At 46.9% G+C, this 21,145-nt stretch overlaps 1 long non-coding RNA gene across 3 annotated transcripts in view; it reads left to right on the top strand.

Annotated features, from left to right (window-relative positions):
• Nucleotides 1–2,216: 2,216 nt before the first annotated feature.
• The window catches only part of LOC141567516 (uncharacterized), a 188,579-nt gene continuing 169,650 nt past the window's right edge, over nucleotides 2,217–21,145 (top strand). For 2 of the 3 annotated variants that reach the window (XR_012490194.1, XR_012490192.1), the window contains exon 1: nucleotides 2,217–2,379. This is a non-coding gene — a long non-coding RNA (uncharacterized LOC141567516). Of the gene's footprint in view, nucleotides 2,380–6,376; nucleotides 6,463–21,145 lie in introns of those variants that run through there. The other variant, XR_012490193.1, reaches the window with a different exon arrangement.

The following is a 21,145-nucleotide window of genomic DNA, read 5'->3' as shown; positions in this document are numbered from 1 at the left end:
AAGTCAGCAGTGACCCCTTACCTAACAGCCCCAGCAGCGCACTACCATTTGCTGCAGAGCTGCCCAAGATCTAGATTAGCGCAACTTCAAACATGCATTTCTGGCACCGGGATTGTTTCAATTACTGGACCATTCACATCTCAGCTGACACATGCAATGAAGCTTGCTCCTTGCCTGGTACATAATTTAAGGTAAAAAGAAAAGAGGGTGTGTTTCATCATGGTCTATCATATCTTTGTCTTTTGTTCTGGGAGGTATTTGCATACCTAAAGGGAAATGGCCTCTTTAATTTCTTTCCCTTCTCCTAATCAACTGAGGCCTATTAAGAAGCGCTCTGTATCCTGTAATCAGACAATTTATACAGCATGCACCCTTAGGCAACAGCTATTATAAACAAGCTGGAGAAATCCTTTACAATAAATGATTAGCATGGGAAGACACCATTCATAATTAATTTTTTTTTCTGTTTTTGTTGGCAGATGGTCCGAGGCATCCAAGCATGGCCTATTGGCCGAGTCTTTATTCTGAATAGAGCAGGGCAGCCTTGGGAAAATGCTGGCTGCTCAGCTAGCTCACGTTAAAAAAAATAACATAGCTCCTCCTCCTATTCGTGTGCAAGGCTTGAAGAGAGCTTTAGGGAAGGCTGGCGAGAGGCTCCCATGACTGTACCTACTGGTCCTTCCCCTGCGTTTTAATTAAAAGTTGTTATAACCCTCATGGTAGATTGATTGCATTAAGGGGCCCAGTTCCCAATCCCCACGGTGTGTCATGTAACTTTGTCGTGCTGTCTCACTGTGTCTGGAATCTGCCATCTGACTTGTTTTGGCCAATGGGGTGTTAGTAACCATGACGCACACAAGGCCTTGAATACCACTTGTGCAACTGGACTTCTTACCCTTGACCCTCTGCTGTGGCCACTTGAACATATGTGCTGGTGACGGAGGATGAGAGGCACATGCAGTAGAGTGGATTCACTCCACTCGTCTCAGCTGAGACCTTTCTTACACGTTTCAGCAGCCAGTCACCTCCAGACGTGTGAGTGAACCCAGCCAAGATCAGCCGAGCCCAACTCAGATCAATTCAGTCCTGCAGACTTGTTAGCTCAATAAATGTTTATTGTTGTATGACATGAGATTTTATGGTTTTTAACTACATGGCTTTGTTGGGGCAGTAGGTAATCGATATAACCCCCAAACTGATTAGATAATCTTTGGGTTTGAAAAAAGCAGGACGTGGAAACTCATCAGTGTCAGCCTTTATGTAAAGAGCCTGTTGTTCACAAGATACACCAGCTTCAGCGTTAAAGTGGCCTTGGACGAATGGTATGCACCTGGCGTGTTCCCCTGCACAGGTGTGTGCCCGTGCAAGTACTCGTGCATATGTACAGACTCCTCGAGGAGTCAGTGAAGGAGGGTGGTCACATGTCACCCAGATGGCAAACGTAGTATATGGTTGCTTTTCATTTGTTTGTACATGACATAAAGCCTGATTCAAAATGGCTCAGGCAAAAACGTGAATTTGTAGGTGGAAAGAGCTTTAGTCATGAAATGATTTGAGACTCAGGTGACATGACCCAGAGCCCTCATACTTTTCTCTGAGGAGGCTGCAGCTCTCCAGGTCTGGAGGCTCTTTGTAGCGAATAGTTCTACTAATCGCCAGCTTTACGTGCTCAGGAAGCCAAGCCACGCTCAGCTGTCCTCATGCCGTTGCTTACCCAGCCTGAGTTTTCTTTTTATTGGATGGTGGCAGTAGTGTGCTGGGCCCAGCTGTCGTGGTGTGGATCTTTTCCCAGCTCCAAGTTCAGGGATATCGTGTTGGTAGCTCAAAATCAGCCACAGTGGGAGTGTTTACATCACAGAAATTGTCAACGGCTGTAAATCAACACTTTTATTATTCACAGAGCCACTTGTTAAACATTTACCAACACACCTCTATTTGTACCCAGCTTTTAATCAATAACCAAAAGAATGGGTTTAACCCATTCATCGGCCTTTCCTAGGTACTGGAAGTGGGGGGTCAATTGCCCTCGAATTATATGTCTGAAATTGAGGGAGGATAGGGACCCAAAATATATTCAGGGCACTCTCACCAGCAAAGAGGGAAGAAGGATGTTAGCCCCAAACAGTACACATGGGTCCTGCTTTTAGATGAGAAGCTGAGGCTTAAGTGATGCACATAGAAATTGCTAGATCTGGCACTAGCACCCAACTCTTCTGAGTTGGCGAGGTCAGTGTTCTTTTACCTACACTTTACTATTCTTACCTTACCAGCCAAGGGCCCACCCAACCTGGAGACAGCCAAGCCTGGGCTTGACAACATGATGAATTTCCTAAAACACCCTTCAGCAAGTGATGGGCAAATAGCGCTGCGGTCTCCCTGGTGAGTGATGGATTCCTCTGCCTGCATTTCTCCCCTGACATTGAACTCAGACCAACTTCCCCTCTCTTTTTTCTGTTTTTCTGCAAGCTGTTCATTCAGGGTATATTTAGATACATGTGCCCTCCAGGAGGAGATCTGATTTGGCAAATGTATTGGGGAAGGAGAAAAAGCAGGCCCTGGGACTGGGCTCCATGAGTGAAGTGAATGTTACATTGTGGAAAGAGCCAGCTCATGCCTAGGAAATGTAATTAACATTAAAAAAATGGCGTTAGATGTACCGAAGGTGGCTGGGTTCCAAAAGCTCTCCTCTACTGTTACTCTCGACCAAGAAGTGGACATTGCTGATGGGGGTGTGAAATTTGCTGCACTTACACGGCCACTCATCGTTTCTTGCCCTGGCAGACACTGCTTATCTATTGGACACTGACTCAGCTCGGATTTGGGCCAGGACGTTTTGAGATGATTCTCTAGGTAACTGCTACCATCTGATCAGAGCTGACATGGCATGGAACCTCCTCTAACTCCTTTTGCTTTTTGGTCTGTACCTCACAATTAACTTTTGATGTATTCCCTGTTGTTTGAGTTTTAGTAGTTTTGATAATGTAACACTTGATTATATCGTTATAGTATCCTTTTGCTTGATTCATATGAGTTAAAAATGGTTTCACCCAAACAGTTGAAGGACCCAGGGTGCTTGAACTGTGTTTTATACGACTTTGTAACCTTCCCAATGTCAAGATGGGTACAGACTAAATGCTCAATAAATACATGGTTGATTAATTACCTAAGGAATCAGGATTAATCACTTAAGGGATTTCTTAGTTGATTAACCGAAGGAATCCAATAGAATGGAAGGCTAGGAAAAGTTTTGCTTGCATGGAAGTATTAAAGTGAAGCTTTGGAGTGTGGCTAGTTTAGATAGCCTGTCAGCCTTTATTGCCTGCTCAGAGTTTGTGAAGAGCTTTCCTGTGGGTACTGGAATGTATTGGTATTTAGACATGGTCTTACCCTCAAGGAATTTATGGCTCAGTACCACAGAAAAGAAGGATACGTGTAATCATCAGAAATGTAGAAATAGAAAAGTGCCTGGAAGGGAAAGGTTTGCGATGGATGGAGTGGGCTTCATTGACAGCGGAATGCTTCAAGTAGAAAGTGGCAGTGAGAGGGGAGGTTATTCCATAAAGCAGCCCTCCAAGAGTGTCAGAAAGACATTTAATGCCAGTGGAATAGAAAATACTCTTTGGGATCACAGTGTCATATTTGACGGACCTGTGACTTCACATGAAATAATGAAGCATGAATACAGAAACGTTTTCATCTTGGATAGATATGTTCCTTTCTTATTCATTCATCCAAGCTGTCATCAATTGCCTTGGGCTTTCATGTTTGCTTCGTGTTTGTTGGCAGTGGTTTTTCAGTCATGGTGCGTCTTGGACTGAGTACATTGTTGAACTGTGGCTTCCTCAGCCTGACCCACTTGGTCGCCTGCAGTGGCTGATGCATTTCACCTCCCTGCTCCACCCAAATTATCTCTCATGACAACCACCGTCAGGCTATAGAGTTGTTTTGCCCCAACATGCAGCAATCTAGTGGTACCTGGGTATTTGCATCCCCTGTGGGTCAGCCCTTAACCAATGACTGACTGCGGTAAGGGTGTGGCAGTCCAATTCCCATCACTCCTTTAGGAGCACACTCTCAGGGCATCTCTCTGCAAGACCAGATGGAAGCTGGGACTTTACCTAAAGTCATATGCTAATGTATATTCTCCCCTTCTCTGTCCTGCTCCCCCTGCTTTCTTGACAAAGTTTCTACTGGGAGCAATTCCTTAATCAATCACTTATACACAAACTTGATGCCAGGGTCTGCTCTGAGGGCCCCAACCTGACACAATCAGTGTTTCTCAGAATGCGATCTGTGGTTGGGGAGGCTTCTTAAATAGCAATTTCCAAGTCCTCACCCTACTGATTGTAAAACAGAATCTTGGGGATGGGCCAGAGAGTCTGCTCTTATAGGAAGATCCCACATGAGCTGACTTTTTCTTAAACATAAAATACTGATTAATGAATGAACTACAGTTTTGTTTATTATAGGATTGATATTTTAAGCTACTACATATATGTCAGGTATTTGAAGGTGAAGACTAATGAAGTGGGATATAAATAGCCCCTGACTGGCCCTGTTCGCAGTCTGTTAAATGACTGAATGGTCTGATGATCTGACTAGAATTCTGTGCCGATGGAGTGTTTTTGTGTGTGTGGTTGTCTGTACACAAATCTAAGAACTATTATTTTTCACTTTCCAGTGGTAATTTTTTTTTTTTCCAGAGAATTTACTCTGGGAGCTACCAAGTTCAGTGGTTTCCAATTTTATTTTATTTTCTAAAATATTTTAAGCAATGAAGCCCTTTAATGAAAAGCATAGGCAGAAGCTCAGTAGGTACCACAGATAAGCACAGAGCTGTCTTGTTGGATCCAGGGGGAGAACCTGGGACCGCCACCTGCTTCACTGCCTTCAGATGCCCTAGGACCACCGGAAGAACAGTTGGAAAATGACTGGCCAAGTCCCAATTTTCACTTCATGGGTGGGGAAACCAAAGCCCTGAGAGGTCGAGGACTTGCCTCCAAACCACATAACTAGCGTTGAGCGGTGCCTGCTATTGAATGCAGTTTTCCACATTCTCAGAGCTGCTTCTACTAACTCCTACTAGTTATTGAAAGGAGATTAATTATCCTGATATCTCAGAGGTCTCTTAGAGTTCTGTTTGAGTGGAAGGGGAAAAAAATAGATGGTTTTTTTTTTTTTTGGCTTTTTTTTCTAGGTAGCATGCTTGGTACTCCTGTTGACTCAATTTTAGGAGGGGGAATGGAAAGTGGTTTCAGCTTGTTTGATCCATTACAAAGCTGTTGAACTACTCTAGTTTAACTACAATATGTCTTGGTGTGGGTCTCTTTCAGTTCATCTTGTTTGGAACTTTCTGTGCTTCCAGGACCTGGATGTCTGTTTCCTTACCCAGGTTAGGAACGTTTTCAGCCATTATTTCTTTAAGTAAAGTTTCTGTTCCTTTCTGTTTCTTCTCCTTCTGGGATGCAAATGTTTCAGCACTTGAGGTTATCGCAGAGGCCCCTTCAACCATCCTTGGTTTTTAAAATTCTTTTTTCTATCTGCTGTTCTGATTGGTTGATTCCCACTAGTTTGCCTTCCAGGTCCCTGGTCCATTTCTCTGTGTTTCCTAATCTGCTGTGGATTCCTTCTAATATGTTTTTCATTTCAGTTATTGTATTCTTCAGGTCTGCTTGGTTCTTTGTTATACTTTCTCTTTGTTGAAGTTCTCCACTTCTCCCAAGGTCCTCTTACACTCTCAAGTGTGGTGAGTATCCTTATGACCCTTTATTTCCATTTGTGTATGTTTTCTCCTCCCCTCCCCCCCACCCCCCGGGGAGGGGGGCATTTCTTAAGGCATCCGGGGCACTGGCCCATCGAGCTGGAGCAGCTGGAGGTGGGGAGGCCAGATGCAGAGGCCAGGTGTGTGTGGTAATGCTCGTGCTGCTCCCTTTGTTCAGGCTGAAAAGAGCTCGAGTGATGTTGTGTCCGGGAACACACTAGGGACCTTGCAGCAGGTCAGAGCACCGGGGTAGAGCCTCCACCTGCCCTACGGAGATGGACGGGACGTAAACAGTGGTGCTCATCAGCCCTCTGACCCCGGAGATTTCCCACAGTCCCCGGAGAGCTCCCATGGCTCCACCCCCTTCTGTATAAGGTCTCTCTCTTGTTTGTTGCGCTGCAAGTGGTCCCATGCAGAACCCAGAAGCAACCTGTGTGCAGGCCCTCTCTGCCGGGTAGTTTGGGAAGCCACTCTGAGCCAGATATGCACTTACAGTGCCTGGGCCCCCAGCACCACTTCCGGTGCCTGGTGCCAGAGCAGGTACTTCCGGCACCTGGGAACGTGAGCAGGCACTTCGGGCGCCTGGGGCACCAGCCTGCTGCCAAGAGCAGCTCTCCCCAGGAGGCTGGGTGTGTGTGGCGAGGCTCTGTTCCTGTTCTGTTTGTTCAGAGGCGAAAGGCTCCCGGTGAAGTGTCTTGCAGGTAGGCCAAAACCCCAAATAGCGCCCCTGCCCACCCTATGGAGGGGACAAACAATGGCACCACTGGCTTCTCCAGCTGGAGAGTTCCTGACGCTTCTGGGGGGCTCCCTCAGCTTCCTAGCCTACTTTACTCAGTCTCTTTCTCATCTTTGTTATCAGAAGCTGTTCCTTCAGTGCGCTGTTGTCTTGCAGGAGTAATTGCTACCTGTATACATGTATTTTTTATTTTGCTCGTGGGAGGGGGCGAGTTCAGTGTCCTCCTGTGCCGCCGCCATCTTGGACCACTTTTTGAACTGCTCTGAAAGTGTCTGCATGAAATGTATTTTCCCTGGTACGTAGAAGACTTAGTATGAACCCAGCCTTAGGACTGTACGAAAATGGTTACCTGGGACTAGGGCAGAGCAAAGAGTCAAACCTCAACAGCGCGAATGACTAGGAAAGACTTACGTGTCAGAGAAGCTGATCTCAGTGCCGCGAGCCCATTGTTTCCTGTCAGTTGGCTGTTTTTCCTGATGCCTTAGTGGGCTGTGTCTCCCTCCATTCTTCTCATTCTTCACCCTGCTTTCTGCTGCAGGGAAAAGTCACACTGGGTCATCCCCATAGAGAGTGTCCCTGCTGATTCACTGTGGCTTTCTCTGATCGTTCGCCAAACTGGGGGGCTTCTCCCTTGCCATAAGCCGCTGGAGGTTCAGATGGGCTGAATTTTACAAAATGGCTTCATTCCTGAAACAAACAAACAATCCAACAAGGCAGTTGGGGATGAAGGAGCAGTGTCTCTGTTGGCTGACTTGGGAGAGGGGGGCCGTTGTCGCTTGGGGAGATGGCAGTCAGCTGAGGCCTCAGGAAGCAGGGACTGGGTACGAGGTGGCTCTCTGATCTCAGCAGAAGGATTTTTGGGGTCTTTCCTCACGTACTCAGATGTGCTACGCACTGTGTCTCTGTTTCCCGTGGCCTCTCCCCGCTACCCCTGGCTTGCCTCCACCCTATTCCATGCTCGCGCCCTTGCCCTGCTTCCTGCTTTCTGTTTGCCCAGAGTCTCCACTTTCTCAGCACTTCGCCTTGCCCGTGGATCTCCAGGGCACAGCCTCTGCTTGTAGCAGTTGATCTTCAATCTCACTTGCTGGAAATAAAGTTCTGTTTAGGCAGAGAAGAACTTGTTCTTCAAAGAAGCCCTCAGCGAAACCAAACATTATCTGTTTGTGGAGTTAATCATTTTTATGTGGCTCCAAGTAGGACACACATGTACTCTGCTTGGGGTTCCAGAAGACAGCAACGTGAGTGCCTGAGTGTCTGAGAAATTGGACCGCAGAAGCTGGAGGAGCAGGGTGTGGGGCTGAGGGCTTGTCTTTGAATAAAGGAAGTAAGTGTCCAAGAATAAAAAGCCCTGGATAGAGAGTCAGGAGACCTGGGTTCTCAAATCAACTCCTCTGGGCTTCATAAGCCATGCAAATGTTACTGGAAAGATTCTTGTAAGGAATGAAGGGTGGTCTCCCTACTTTCTCTCATCTTTCCATTTCCCCCATGCACTTGTGTAGTGATGAACACATTGGTCCATCACATCGTGAGAGCCGCTCTGATATCCCTAACTCTAGCAAATTAAAACAATTTTCCACCTGATTACCCATCGGGGACCAAGTGCCAATCACTTGAGAAGTCTCAGATGAGGCATCCATCAGAGCAGACAGAGGCTGATTCGTGGCTCTTAAGAGTGTCCACCCACACAAGCAAGCCTTTTCTTTGGGAGGAATTCATGTAAAAGACACACACACACACACACACACACACACACACTCACACACACTCACACAGACACACATACACACAGACACTCACACTTCACAAGTACAGCTAATTCATTGGTCTGAGCTTTGGTCTTTTCTTTTTTATTGATACAAGTGTCCAACCTAAATTACGAGAGGTTTAGAGAAGTCCCGCCTTGATCTCTCAGCCCTGGGGTTTCGGTGGAAGCCTGGGGTTTTGCTTCCTGACCCTAGAAGAACTTTGTTAACGAGGCCCAGGTCTGAGCCCTGGTTTTATTCATCCTGTGACTTACTGGGGCATGTATGCAAGGAAAATCCACTTAGCATCCCCGAGAGACATGATACTGGGAGTAGGTTACCCTGGGGGCAGATGAACCCCGATGACAGGAGTGAGGAAAGAGTGTAGGGATCACAGAACTCAGAACAGAGAAATGGGCTTTCCTTTTATGAAACAAAACAGCACTGGGCCTCGATGGGGAGGCTAAGGCCCATGGGAGGCTGAGCCAGGAAGTATTCTGTGATGCTAATGCCTCCTGCCAATTAGAGAGAGGCCAGCTCCCCAGCCTGGAGAGCCAGAGGCAAGAGGTCAACACGGCACCTTAACTTTGTCGAGTTCTGAGCAGAGTAAGTCAAAGAAATTCTGTGCTGTAAGGGTTCTTAGATCACTGTCTCTGCTCCCATTTTTGACAGAAACACAGAGAAGGAAGGGCACCTCTCTAAAACCACGTGCACATTTCACGGTAGAACCAGGGCTAGAACCTTACAAGCTGCCTCCTTCTTAAAATGAGATTTTGCTTTAGATTTGAGAGGGACAATTCTGTGATTTAAGAACCCAGAGAAAGAACCAATCCCTCATGGCCGAGTCATCACTGAGCAAAGGGGGATGGGAGCAAATGTCACAGGAAATCCTAAGCTGTCATCATGTTTTCTTCCAGCCCTCCAGTCAGACGTGGTGCTGCGGAGGCAGCTCAGAGCTTTGCCACATGTCTTGTTAGCTGTACAGAGAAAGTTTTAAAGCAATGTGAATGCCAGAAATATTGAGTAAAATCATGTTTGCAAATTTCTATGGCCTTAATTGCAATGTGAATTAGTTAAGATTAGTTTCACTGGAAAGGGAACTTTGTTGGCATATGCAATCAGCCCAAGATAAAGGGTGGAGGTCCATTGGAGCCTCAGAGATGAGTGGACACCGGAAACCACGTGGATGCTTTCAAGCACCTCTGCATGACAGTTTTATTTTATCAGAGTAGTTTTCTAATCATCTCTGACCCCTCCTCATCTTATGTCTCAAGGCTTCAGCACTGAAGCAAACTTGGGTTTGCTCCCTTAGTACCAGACTGAAAAAGCCCAGGTAGGGTCACCCCACATGGAACACTTACCTGTGTCTCTTCTCTGGACCAGCCCTCAGCAGAGGGAAGACGTTCACTAGGGAGCGTCAATGTTTTCCCACATTGCCTCAGGGTTCCTGTATTTCCAGAGCCCTTCCTATCTGAGGAAAGCTTCCTAGTGAGGCTTTAGAACAAGGGTGTGGGGAAGCTTCCATTTGTCATAGCCTCTGCGGTGAGTTGACAGTGACCACCCATGGGTCTACCTTGAAGAATTCTGCGGCCAGCAAGAGGCTCTGTGCAGTGATGGATTCGTAATGTCTTTCCCAGCATAGAAAGAGGGAGCGGTGGCATGCGTGCCACACATTTGTCATCCTTGTGCTGGGACCTTAAAGGTGCTCAGCCCAAACTAGGGGCTCAAGGTGCATCAGGTAGAACCACTGCCTTCAGTCATGTGAAAGACATGGATAATTAAGACATCAGTTACAACAAAGTGACAAGGGCCAATGCTGTTGATACGTGTATGAAAAGAGCTAATATAGGAGAAAGAGCAATGTTTCTTGTGACAAGGCACACTTTGATTCCCCGCACTGCTTTGAGGGATGGATAGAGAAATAATTACATTATTTTTGCTTATTTCCTCCAACACATTTACATGTCTAATCGTGGTTTTCTCAGATTAGTTGTAAAATGATAGCACGTTGCCCAAACACACAAAGCAGATAAGAGTTTCTCTAGAAGTGCTTTCTCATAGATGACGTGGTGCCATTCCCCTGTGATCATTTTGTGAAAATGAACTATTTGGAGTTCCTAACAGCTGTTGCACACATTTCCAATTTACATTTTAAATAACACTCCAGTGAAGTGGTTAAAGATAGTAGGACTGGCATTGGGACCTGGCAAATTGGCTCCTGCCCCTTTATTCCTTTCCCATCAGAAATAAGACATGGGGCCTGGGATGAGTCTCTGAACTCTCGAGCCTAAGAATTCTTGTTTGATAGCCCCTTTGATAAGGAGCTGGTGCGGGTCAGGGCCCAGTCCTCCATGCAGTGCCTCGCACAGGCCAGGCTCAGTAAAGGATGGTCATAAAACGTCGAGTCATCCATGTGCCCATATGCCCATGTCTATGGGAGTGGGTCCTTCAGAGTCTGTCAGGTCTGCAGACCACGGGCCCAGACACCCGGCCTCATACTATCTCCAGGTAGTAAATGTATTGCTGAGCCTGGGTTTGATGGCTTCCTCGCTCAAGAGTCCATCTTTTGTAAGCTCAGGGAAGAGATGAAGCCATTGGTTTCAGAGTTTTAGCAACAACGAAAAGCCAGGAGTCCATCCTGGCCAAATCTGCCCCAACCTGCACTTTGGCCAGGGTTGGAAACCTCCTGAATTCCAGCTGGTTGGCAGACAGGTGCTAGAGCCAGCGTAGGGCCCCCAGCTCCCAAAGTTGGGTGCAGATTTCCCAGGACTGCAGAGGGGGGCAAGGAGGTGGGCAGGGTGGTGGCCGAGCAGCAGGTGTATGACGCACACGAGCCAGAGAACCTTCCCCGGGGCTCTGCCAAAACCACAATGCATTTGGCCCTGGGCCGATTTTCCCCTTAAAACTTGAAGCCCATGAGTGTTTTCAGGGGAATCTAATCCACATGTTTGTATTCATTTTTATTCATTTGCATTTAGCTTGTAAAAACGTTGTTTTCAAGGGGATGGTAGATGGCCAAAACCACTTTTTTCTTTCGTCTTCTTTTCCCTCCTCCTCCTCATAAGTCTTCTTTCTTAGGAAAAGAAATTACTTTTTTCTCCTTTTTATGTGTCTAAATATCTAAGACCAAAGGTCTGAACTTGCTTAGAAGTTAGTGTTCATTGTGCTGAATTAGTGCTAAGTGACTCCTTCCAGGGCAAAACTGAAGCAATATTTCTGTTTCCGTGTTTAGCCTCTTGATACCAGCACAGGGCTCATTTAGGGTAATGCTGCTGCTGAACAGGAGTTGTCTTGATGACTCACACCGGGGTGAGGGTAGAGCAGGTGGCTGGAAGGATGCTCTCTAACACGGAGTTTCTGGGAATTGGGGGTGAGCGTGCGTGTCTTCAGACTCTTGAGGTCCTAAGCGTTCTCCCACTGACGTCATAGCCCTGGACCCAGCCAAATCAGCACACTTGACTGTCTCCTGGACCAGGGATTGGTATAGGAACCTACAAAATGAGCAGGACACTCCAGCATGCATGTGGAGGGACAGAGTGGGAAGACTGTCCCACATCCACTACAGGGAGTGGACAGGAAGGAAAGGCTTGGCAAAGTCTACCGCCCTTTTAACACAGTGACCAAACCCTTCAATCTGTCACCCTTCAATTGCCTTAAACAACAACTTCGCCTCCCGCCATTGGAGAGGAGCTAGGAAGAGAGAGGCAGAGAACTGAGCTGAAGGACGCCTGTGGTCCTGGCGCAGAGGTGTAGGGAAAGCTTTCTTCTCTTTTGTGCTTAACGTTCTAGGGTCTTCTGCTAGCAAAGACGAGACCACACTTTTTGCTTCCGTTCCTCACAGCATGTAGATCAGCATGTAAACAAGAGGTGCGCAATTAAAATTTGGTTATACTGGGTATCACTTTACGCTGTCTCCAGGAAGAACACAGGTTTAAGATTTGGGCCACAATTTTAAACCTGGGACTTGAGTTCTTTTCATGAAGTAGTTTAATTTCCTGTGGGATGTTTTAGAGGCTAACTCCTCCTCCGGCATGTGTTACTGAAAGATTGGGGAGGAATTCTACAGGGGGACAAAGGGACCTGGATTGGAGAACTGGGTCTGCCTGACTCTCTGGCTGGGTGATGGCAGCAAGATGCGTCATTTCTAGGGAACTCATTTTCATCATCTTTAAAATGGAGACCCTGTAACCACAGGGCTTCAAAAATCACCTAGCTCAATTTACCTTATGTTGTAGATGAGCAAACCAATTAATCTTTAGACGACTTAGAAACAGATATTTAGATCCTTTAGGAAGTCAGTAGTAGCAGGTAGCCGGGGGCCGCCAGGTCCGACTGCCTGGGTTCAAATCCCGCCTCACTCAGTTGCTGGCTGTGTGACTTTAGGCAAGTTACTTAATCCCTCAGCCTCAGTTTCTTCATCTGAGAAACAGGGTAATAGCAGCAATACCCACCTCATAGGCTTTTAAGAAGAACCAATGTGTGGAAAGAGTTTGGAACAGCAGCTGGCCCATGGTCAGGAGTAAGTACGCATTCATTTTTATTATTAACCCAAGATCACGCAATGAACCAACGATATTGACTGGGATTACAGTCTCATTCCCTGAGGGTTGTCATACCCACATTTTTAGCCCAGGGTACACATTAGGTTCATCTGGAACACTAAAAAATACCTGTTTTGGGGCCCCATGCTACATCGATTAGACTGGAATGAGGGGACGAGGTTGGGGACGCTGTATGTTTAAAAAGCTCCACAAAGCAGCCCGGGCTCAGAATCACTGCTTTACACTGCGGCCCTGTTACATCAGAGGACGTTTTTCAACACGTACAGTTTGAAATCTTTATGTGTCAGTGGTTTCCCTAACTGTCAGTTCAGGTCATATTCTCTTGTGAGGGGCATAATTTGCTTTTCGGTGTTATCGCTTCAAAGAGATAAAAAATACTTTTCCCCCCCCTCTGTTTTCTTCCTTTCACGAAAGCCCCTGCTGGGGCTGCGCACAGGCACACGGGGACTTATTGCAGCAGAACCAGAACAGCCCCCACCCACCATCTCCCCCTCACTCCTCACCCCCCCCACCCCCGTGAGAGAGACACATCTGATCCCTCTCGTCATTATCATTTTAATGTACAAATGACATTATGCCGAAAAGAAGGGGTTCATAAATTATATCTGATTTTAGAAAGTTTTCCAGCCATTGTATAAATGACAGATCTATAAAAGAAGACTGAAAATGAATTTCAAATTAAAAAAAAATAAAAATTCCATGTTTTTATGGCAAGCGTAAAAAAATGCTTGGAACAAAATGTTGCTGAGGAGGGTGATTTGAGAGCCTGTGGAACTGAGCGCTGCCGGGTAGGAGGCAGGAGACTCAGACCTGGAGGGATATTGGGGTCTGTCAACGGTGGGAGGTGGTCACCCAACCGGCATGACCTCGTTATCTAATCTGAGGAGAACGCAAGTGTGGGGTGTGTTGGAAATGACTGTTCCTGGGCCTCTGACAGGCCTGGAGGCCGGGTGTGCTTGATGGATGGAGTTATGCCCTGAACGGCCCAATACATACATTTTCATTTGGGACTTGGATGTAGCAGAATAGGATTTTTCTCTTTTATGTGGACCCCAGATTTTACATAAGGTCAGAGCAGCCTTTTGGGAGAAAAGGTACCCTGAACTGTCCCCTCCCCTCACTGAGGTTTGGGGGCGTTGAAGCCCATCTGAAGGCCTGGGGTGGTCATGTGTGAGGACAGATTGCAAACCAGGATAGGGAAGCCCCAGAGAGAGCAGACAAGAGAGCAGAAACGTGGCCTTGACCCCAAACCTGAAGGTTGGCGAGAAGAGGCTGATACTGAAATCCTAGGGAGCCAGACTCCTTCGTCAAGGCTTGTAATGTCAGGGGGTCAGTGGGTCTCACAAAGGGAAGGGAGGTCTTTCCAGAAGCCACGAGGGTTCATGGTTGCTGGAACTGGCCGGGGCAGTGGTGTGTGGGGAGCAGTCACCCAGTTTCTGGCTCCTTGTGCAGCCCAGCCCATTGTTGGAGTCCAGCAGGCAGGCTTCTGGGGGTAGAGAACAGGGGTGCAGTGGTTGTCACGCCCCTGTAGGCAGCACAGGGATGGATTCATGAGCACATGGAAACACCCGTAAGTGACTTAGAAAGAGTAGTAAAACACACTGAAATTCCCACTGACAGTGGGGCAGTGAAGGGGAGAAGAGAGGCCTGCAGACTTGTAACTGGGGGTTAAAAACGTGTGACCCCGTTGGTTTCCACAGGCTAGTTAAGTGTGAAGGCCTTCCACCCAGTTTCCTCCTCACATCCATTACATCTCTTCATTCATTCGATTAATAGTCAACCCAGTTCTATGAGGGGAACAGAAAAAAACAGAAAAATCGAGATGAGTGTCCTCATCTCCTGGGCAGAATGGTCCCCATATCCTGGCAGAACTGCTGAGAAGAAGTTCACGGGTTGTCACACTCTCCCATCCTCCTCCTCCACCTCTGGTGGCTCTGTCACCTCTCCACGACTGTTCCACACCAGCCCAAGCCTGGGATTGTCACACCATCACCTCCCTGACCCTGGTTTTCAGTTCTTCCAGCCAATCGTTCTGCAGCCCAGATGGGCGTCCTTGCCTACAGAGGTCTTCTTTAAACATATTCCCAAGGAAAATGGTGACAGAGGCTGCAAGACAAATGCGTTCAGGAAATACTGCATGTTTCATTCTCTTCTTGGAGTCGCTTAACAAACACTGGCACACATAGGACTTCTAGATATTCTAGGGAGGGACGGGGTCTTTTTAACTATTGAATCTGGGACTCCCCGAGCCAATGGCCACAGGGCAATTTTCCCACAACACTGATGGACATCATTGTTCTTTCCTCTTGCCCCCTCACAATCTGTACCTTTTCCTGTGTTATTTTTCTCCTTAGAACTTGGCACTTTCTGTAATCCACTTTTCTGGGCATGTGTATCAATTGAGTGTTCTGTTTTCTGTTCTCCGCCAAATTCCCACTCGAATTTTTTATTAAAGCAAGGATACACACACATGCTCACATATACATATATGCATACCTATGTATAGAGGTATACACACATATACATACAGGTGGATCGATAGATAGATTCACACACATGCATTTCTACAAAGGGACCTAGAACAGTGCCTGTGACATGACTCAGTAAACATTTGTTGTAAAAATTAAACCAACATGCTTTGCTCTGCCTGTTGTAAATAATACTGGGATAAGCAAAAATAAGTTAGCTTCTAGATCCAGAAAAAACCTGCTCCCATGGATCAACTAAGGTACTTATTTTTCCAAGACTAACAGCATGCTCATCAAAGTTTATTTCAAGACTCTTGCCTCACCCACCAATCCAAGACTATTTTGTGATAAACTCTGCTCAGTTCCCACCGTTTTCCTACCTTGAAAACACTTAGCCGCAGCCCTACAGCCTTAGAAATACCTTCCCCACTTGTCCTTCCATTGAGATTCCACCAAGGTGGTGTCATCTGTTACTGCAATAGGTCTGATGAACTTAGCTTTGTCCATTTGACAGGTTTTCTGGGGTCCTTTGCAAGGCCAGTGACTGACAATTCATTTAATGTAGAATGAATGACTCCTGTTAACTGCTAAACCACAGAACCAACTCGGGTAAACAGGTGTTTTACAGGCCAGGGAACAAGTTTCTTAGCCTGGAATACAAAGTCTTTTCTGGTCACACCTCCTGCCACTTGCTGGGTCCTGGCTTCTTAAGGTCCTTTCCTACCCTGGCTTGCTCTGTCCACCCCACCCCCCCGCACCCCCCAATGTCCTTTTACCCCTAGGAATAGCCAGCCCATCCTTCACCTCTTGGGTTAAGTCCCACTTTTCCAAGGTGTTTTCTTCCGTCAGCCACTCACAGGGGTGACTCACGTCATTCCTCACCGGCCTCCCGAATCTTTCATGATTTCATGGACGGCACTTCGGGCACCAGTGCCCTGAGGTCACTGGTCCAAGTGCTCCACGCTTGACCATGGACTTAAGTGTGAGCAGGCCCTGCTCTTCTCGTTGGTCAAAGAGAGCCAGACCCTCCTCTTCCCTTCTCAGAAGGTCTGTATTATAATTTAAAGTTTGCTAGAGCTGCCATGACAAATGGTCACAAACATGTGGCTTAAAACACTAGAAATGTATCACCTTACTGAGCTGGAGGCCGGAAGTCTGAACTCAAGGTGTGGGCCGTGCCATGCTCCCTCTGATGGCTCTGGGGGAGGGTCCTTCCTCGTAGCTTCCAGCTTCCGGTGTCTCCAGGCATTGCTTGGCCTGAGGCTACATCACTCTGTCTTCACAGGGCCTCTTTGTTTCTCATCGGTGTGTCTCTTAAAAGGACACCTCATTAGATGTAAGGCCCATCTGTATAATCTAGGATGACCTCATCTCAAGATCCTTAATTTTATTACATCTGCAAAGACGCTTTTCTTCCACATAAGGTCTCATTCACAGATTCCTGGAATTAGGATGTGACATATTATTTGGGGGAAGCCACCATTTAACCCACTACAGAGTTGTTAGAATGAACTCTAAGAGCTCACGAAGCCTTGCTTTTGAAAGAAGTAAAATGCAACATAGAGGCTAAGTGAGCATTATTGTCGCCACAGTAAAGAAATTGAACCCCTTTTGTAGACTGTTTTTCCTTCCTTGAAGTTTCCCCTGTGAAATGGTTCAGCGTGATTCCTCTGACTTGGATTTCCACCTCTGGAATCCCCTTCTCGTTCAGAACTTCTAACCACCTTCAGAACAAAATATTCGAGGTCTCTATGGTCCCGGTGGACCATAGCGTCACAGCTTCCACCGCACCCCACCTGCAAAGCCAGCTGTGACTCCTGCCCATTCCACAAACACAGCCTGTACCCCCGTTTCCAGACTCGTGCTCAGGCCATTCCCTCCATCCGGTGAGCCTTCCCCTGCCCGTCGCTACCTATTCAGTCTGTCCCCCCCATCAGGGACTCCAACATGAATCTCTTCTCCTCGTCCCCCAACCTCCGCCTCCCAACTCCGTTGTAAGATTTAATTGCCTTCTTTAAAGCAGCTCATACTTTTAAAAAAATCTCTTGCTAGTCACCAACTATAGCCTAGTTATTTGTTGAATGTCAGTCTTGCTCCCCATATCCGGTCAGTGAGACCGAGATCTCAGCTTTTCCTTCTCTTGTCTCCATCTTCTTTTGGTTCCCCTCCTAAAGGTCACCTCCACCAAATCCACTTCCTTTTCCTTTCCCTTCCCTCCCCCCTTCTCCTTTTCTGTCTCCTTGACCTGCTCCTTCTTTACAATAAGTAACACTTTCCACCTTCTGGACATTTTCCTTATATTATGTCATTTAATCCTAACAACTTACAACACACAGTGGCGTTCTCCCCATTTTACCTAAGTGCATGTGTCAGTTGAGGTTTGCAGCATTTAAATCTACGCGCCGAGGGATGAGGCCAAAATTCAAATTTCAGCTTGTTGGGAGTCAGAGCCTTGACTCGTCACAAAATACAGTCTCATCAGATACCCCATATCCCTGATCGAGGGCCTTGCACACAGTGGGGATTATGCAAATGTGTGCTAAATGAATGAACAGATATTGAATCATCAGGGTCATTTAAATATTTTAAAAATAGCAGAGGAGGGTGAAAAAATCAGATCTTTTGAGCCCGGGCTATTTGCACATCTGACAATTGCAGCAAAAACATCTATAAACAGCATGTTTGTTAGCGGTCTGTGGGTTAATTAATAGGTGCATGCTTGCTTCTGTGGAAATGAGATCTCATTAGCCTGTCTTTTTTATTTCAAGTCTGACATTTATGAAAGGTGAACAGATACGGTATCTGTAAGAGCAGCCGCCACTGCAGGGCTCCTGCCTTGATAAAAGTATTTCTAGTGTTTGTTTTCCTGGGAGTCTACACTGTTGGCTCTTTTAGCAAGACTTTTTTTTAAAACATGAAACTTGGGTTTGCAGATGGGAGGCAGGGATCTGGCAGCTCCATCAAAGTTGCAGAAGAAAAGACGCTTCTCCCTCGGTGGGGACCTGTCTGGGCTGTGTCAGGGGCTGCTTTTCCTCTCTGAGACCCTTGACTGACCAACGAGCAGGATTTGCTGCTGCAAATTCTAGTGGTCGCCCTCCGTGTGTGTGTCTGAAGTTAAGGTGTCAAGTTCAGAGGCCTTTGGGGCTCAAACAGGAGGTAGATCACTGCCTGGCTGGACCACACTCATACTTTCTCAGAAGAATCTTCAGCTGTTTCTCTCCCTCTAATTGGAGCTTCCTATTTTGGCTCTGAGCTTCTAGGGAACTCACCCCAGTGAGTGACTTCTCAGAGCTAATGGTAATGGGAAAACCAGCTCACACTTAGTGAGTATATATTCCATGCCCACACAGTCCTGAAGACCACACATCCTCATAGCACTGCCGTGAAGAAAAGACGATCACACGAAAGGGACAGCTGCCTCTTGGTGTGGCACACAGCCCGTGAAACTCATCCAGCCGTGCAACTCCCGTGGGTACAGTTTCTGCACAGAAATGACACCTCGATGAAGTTGCTTTTAAAATTACACAAACACGCAGGTCGTGTTTCCTACGTCCCAAGCACGGTTCTAAATGCTTCCTGTGCACTTCCTGAGGCCCTGCCACAGGCTTAGAGGTCGGTGTCCTCATGATTCCCATGAGGACATGGAGGACAGGAAGGTGAGAAGTCGCCCCAAATCACATTGCGATGAAGTGGGACGGATGGCGTTTGAAGTCCGCTGCTGAGATTCCACTGTATTTCTCAGCTTTCTTTTTTAATTTTTTTTTTAAATTTTATTGGGAAATATTGGGGAACAGTGTGTTTCTCCAGGGCCCATCAGCTCCAAGTCGTTGTCCTTCAATATAGTTGTGGAGGGCGCAGCTCAGCTCCAAGTCCAGTCGCCGTTTTCAAACTTTAGTGGCAGGGGCAGCAGCCGACCATCCCATATGGGAACTGAACCGGCAACCTTGTTATTGAGAGCTCACGCTCTAAACAACCGAGCCATCCGTACATCCCTGTGGAAGCTCAGTGGCAACTTGTTGTCTTCAATCTAGTTGTGGAGGGTGCAGCTCACTGGCCCAAGTGGGAATCGAACTGGCAACCCTGTTCAGGGCTCATGTTCTAACCAACTGAGCCATCTGGCCACCCCTTAGCTTTCTCAAGTGTTGAAGTGTTTCGAGATACTACTGAACGCTATGACTACTAGGAATCCCCTGTTAAAACTTTCCACTTGGATAACATGCTCTAATGAAAGAAGTGACAACGGTTCATCTTGTCTGTCTGTCTTTGTTGACATGCCCCTGTGCCTGGCACTTAAGAGTGGCACAATAAATCCATGTTCAGTGAAATGAACGGGAGGCAGGGAAGGGGTGATGGTTAATTTTATGTGTCAACTTGACTGGCCTAAGGGGATGTCCATATAGCTGATAAAATATTATTTCTGGGTGCCTCTGAGAGGATGTTTCTGGAAGAGCTTAGCATTCCATTTGGTGGCCCTCCCCCATGTGGGTCAGCATCATGCAATCTGTTGAGGCTCTGACTAGAACAGAAAGGCAAAGGCAGGGCGACGTCACTCTGCTCCAGCTGAGACATCCATCTCTGCCCTCAGACATCAGCGCTCCTGATTCTCTAGTTTTCAGACTCAGATCAGGACTTACGACAACGTTAACCACCCAATTCTCAGGCCTCTGGGCTTGGATTGAATTATACCACTGACTTTCCTGGTTCTCCACCTTGCAAATGGGAAGCTGTGGGACTTCTCGGCCTCCATAACCTTGTGAGCCAATGCCTGTAACTCGTCTCCTCTTGTACGTGTCTCTCTGTACAGCCCATTGGTTCCATTTCTCGGAACACAGTAGGGCAGTGCTTTAGAACATGGCTTCCAGTCATATTGCCCAGGATTGGAAATAAGGCTCTACCCCTACTAGTAGTATGAACTCAGCTGAAAGCGGGGATAATAACAGTCTCTTGTTTTGTTGTGAGGTGTGAAGGAGCAAATACAGCAGTGCCCAGCACAGAGGCTACTACACATGAAGTACTCAAAGAAATAGGTTATTAATAATCATTTTAGATCAAATGATGGGTGGATAACGGGGTAGCTTTCTGTAACACAAAGCACATCGGTGCCAAAGGGCAGGAAAACTAGCGTTTGCCTGCAAAACCACACTAGGATCAATTAGCCCAAAGGTATTTCTTGAGGACCTACTATGTGCATAGTTCGGTGCTAGGGTTTGGGCTGTATTTGAAGATGTGAGCAACTTACCTCTGCGCTTGGTCTGCTTTGAGAGAGAGAAGACACAGCGCAACGCATGAGTCCTGAGTGGATCAGAGAGAAGGGAGCTCCTGTCAGGAGCGAGGAAGATGCAGTGAAGGGCGTGTGTCTATCCTGTGTGGGTGAGCCGCCAGGATTCTGCTCAGGCCATTTCCCCCACCTGGGGGCCCTCCTCTTCCTTTGGTGATTCCCCACTCAACCCATCTTTCAATACTTAAGTAAATAACAACCCCCCCCCACCCCCCCAGCTAACAATACCTCACATTTACAAAGTGCTTTGCAGTTTTCCAAGAGCTTCTGGGGCCTTGTAAAGTTTCCTCAGTTTCTTTGGAAAATCTAGAGCAATTATGATTGGAGCTGCTTCCTCACCTGCCGGTGAATCACATGCCATTTTTCAACATTGCTCTCCCATTTTAAAATGTTTTGTAAATGTGCTGTTTCTGTTCATCTTCTCACATTTTTCGTTTTCCCCGCTCACATAGATTATAACTATACTTCAGCCAGAGGTTTTGGAAAAAGAAAACAAGAAAGAATGAGCTCGAGACTAGCTTTGGGAAGATGGAGTTCTAGGTTTAGATTTGGGTGGTCACTTAATCTTTCTGAGGTTTGATTATTCTCACGTATGCGA

Source organism: Rhinolophus sinicus, linkage group LG11 (genome assembly GCF_036562045.2).
Source record: "Rhinolophus sinicus isolate RSC01 linkage group LG11, ASM3656204v1, whole genome shotgun sequence".
Classification (NCBI taxonomy): domain Eukaryota; kingdom Metazoa; phylum Chordata; class Mammalia; order Chiroptera; family Rhinolophidae; genus Rhinolophus; species Rhinolophus sinicus.
The sequence above is the reverse complement of the archived record's forward strand: the minus strand, read 5'-3'. Positions and strand labels throughout refer to the sequence as shown.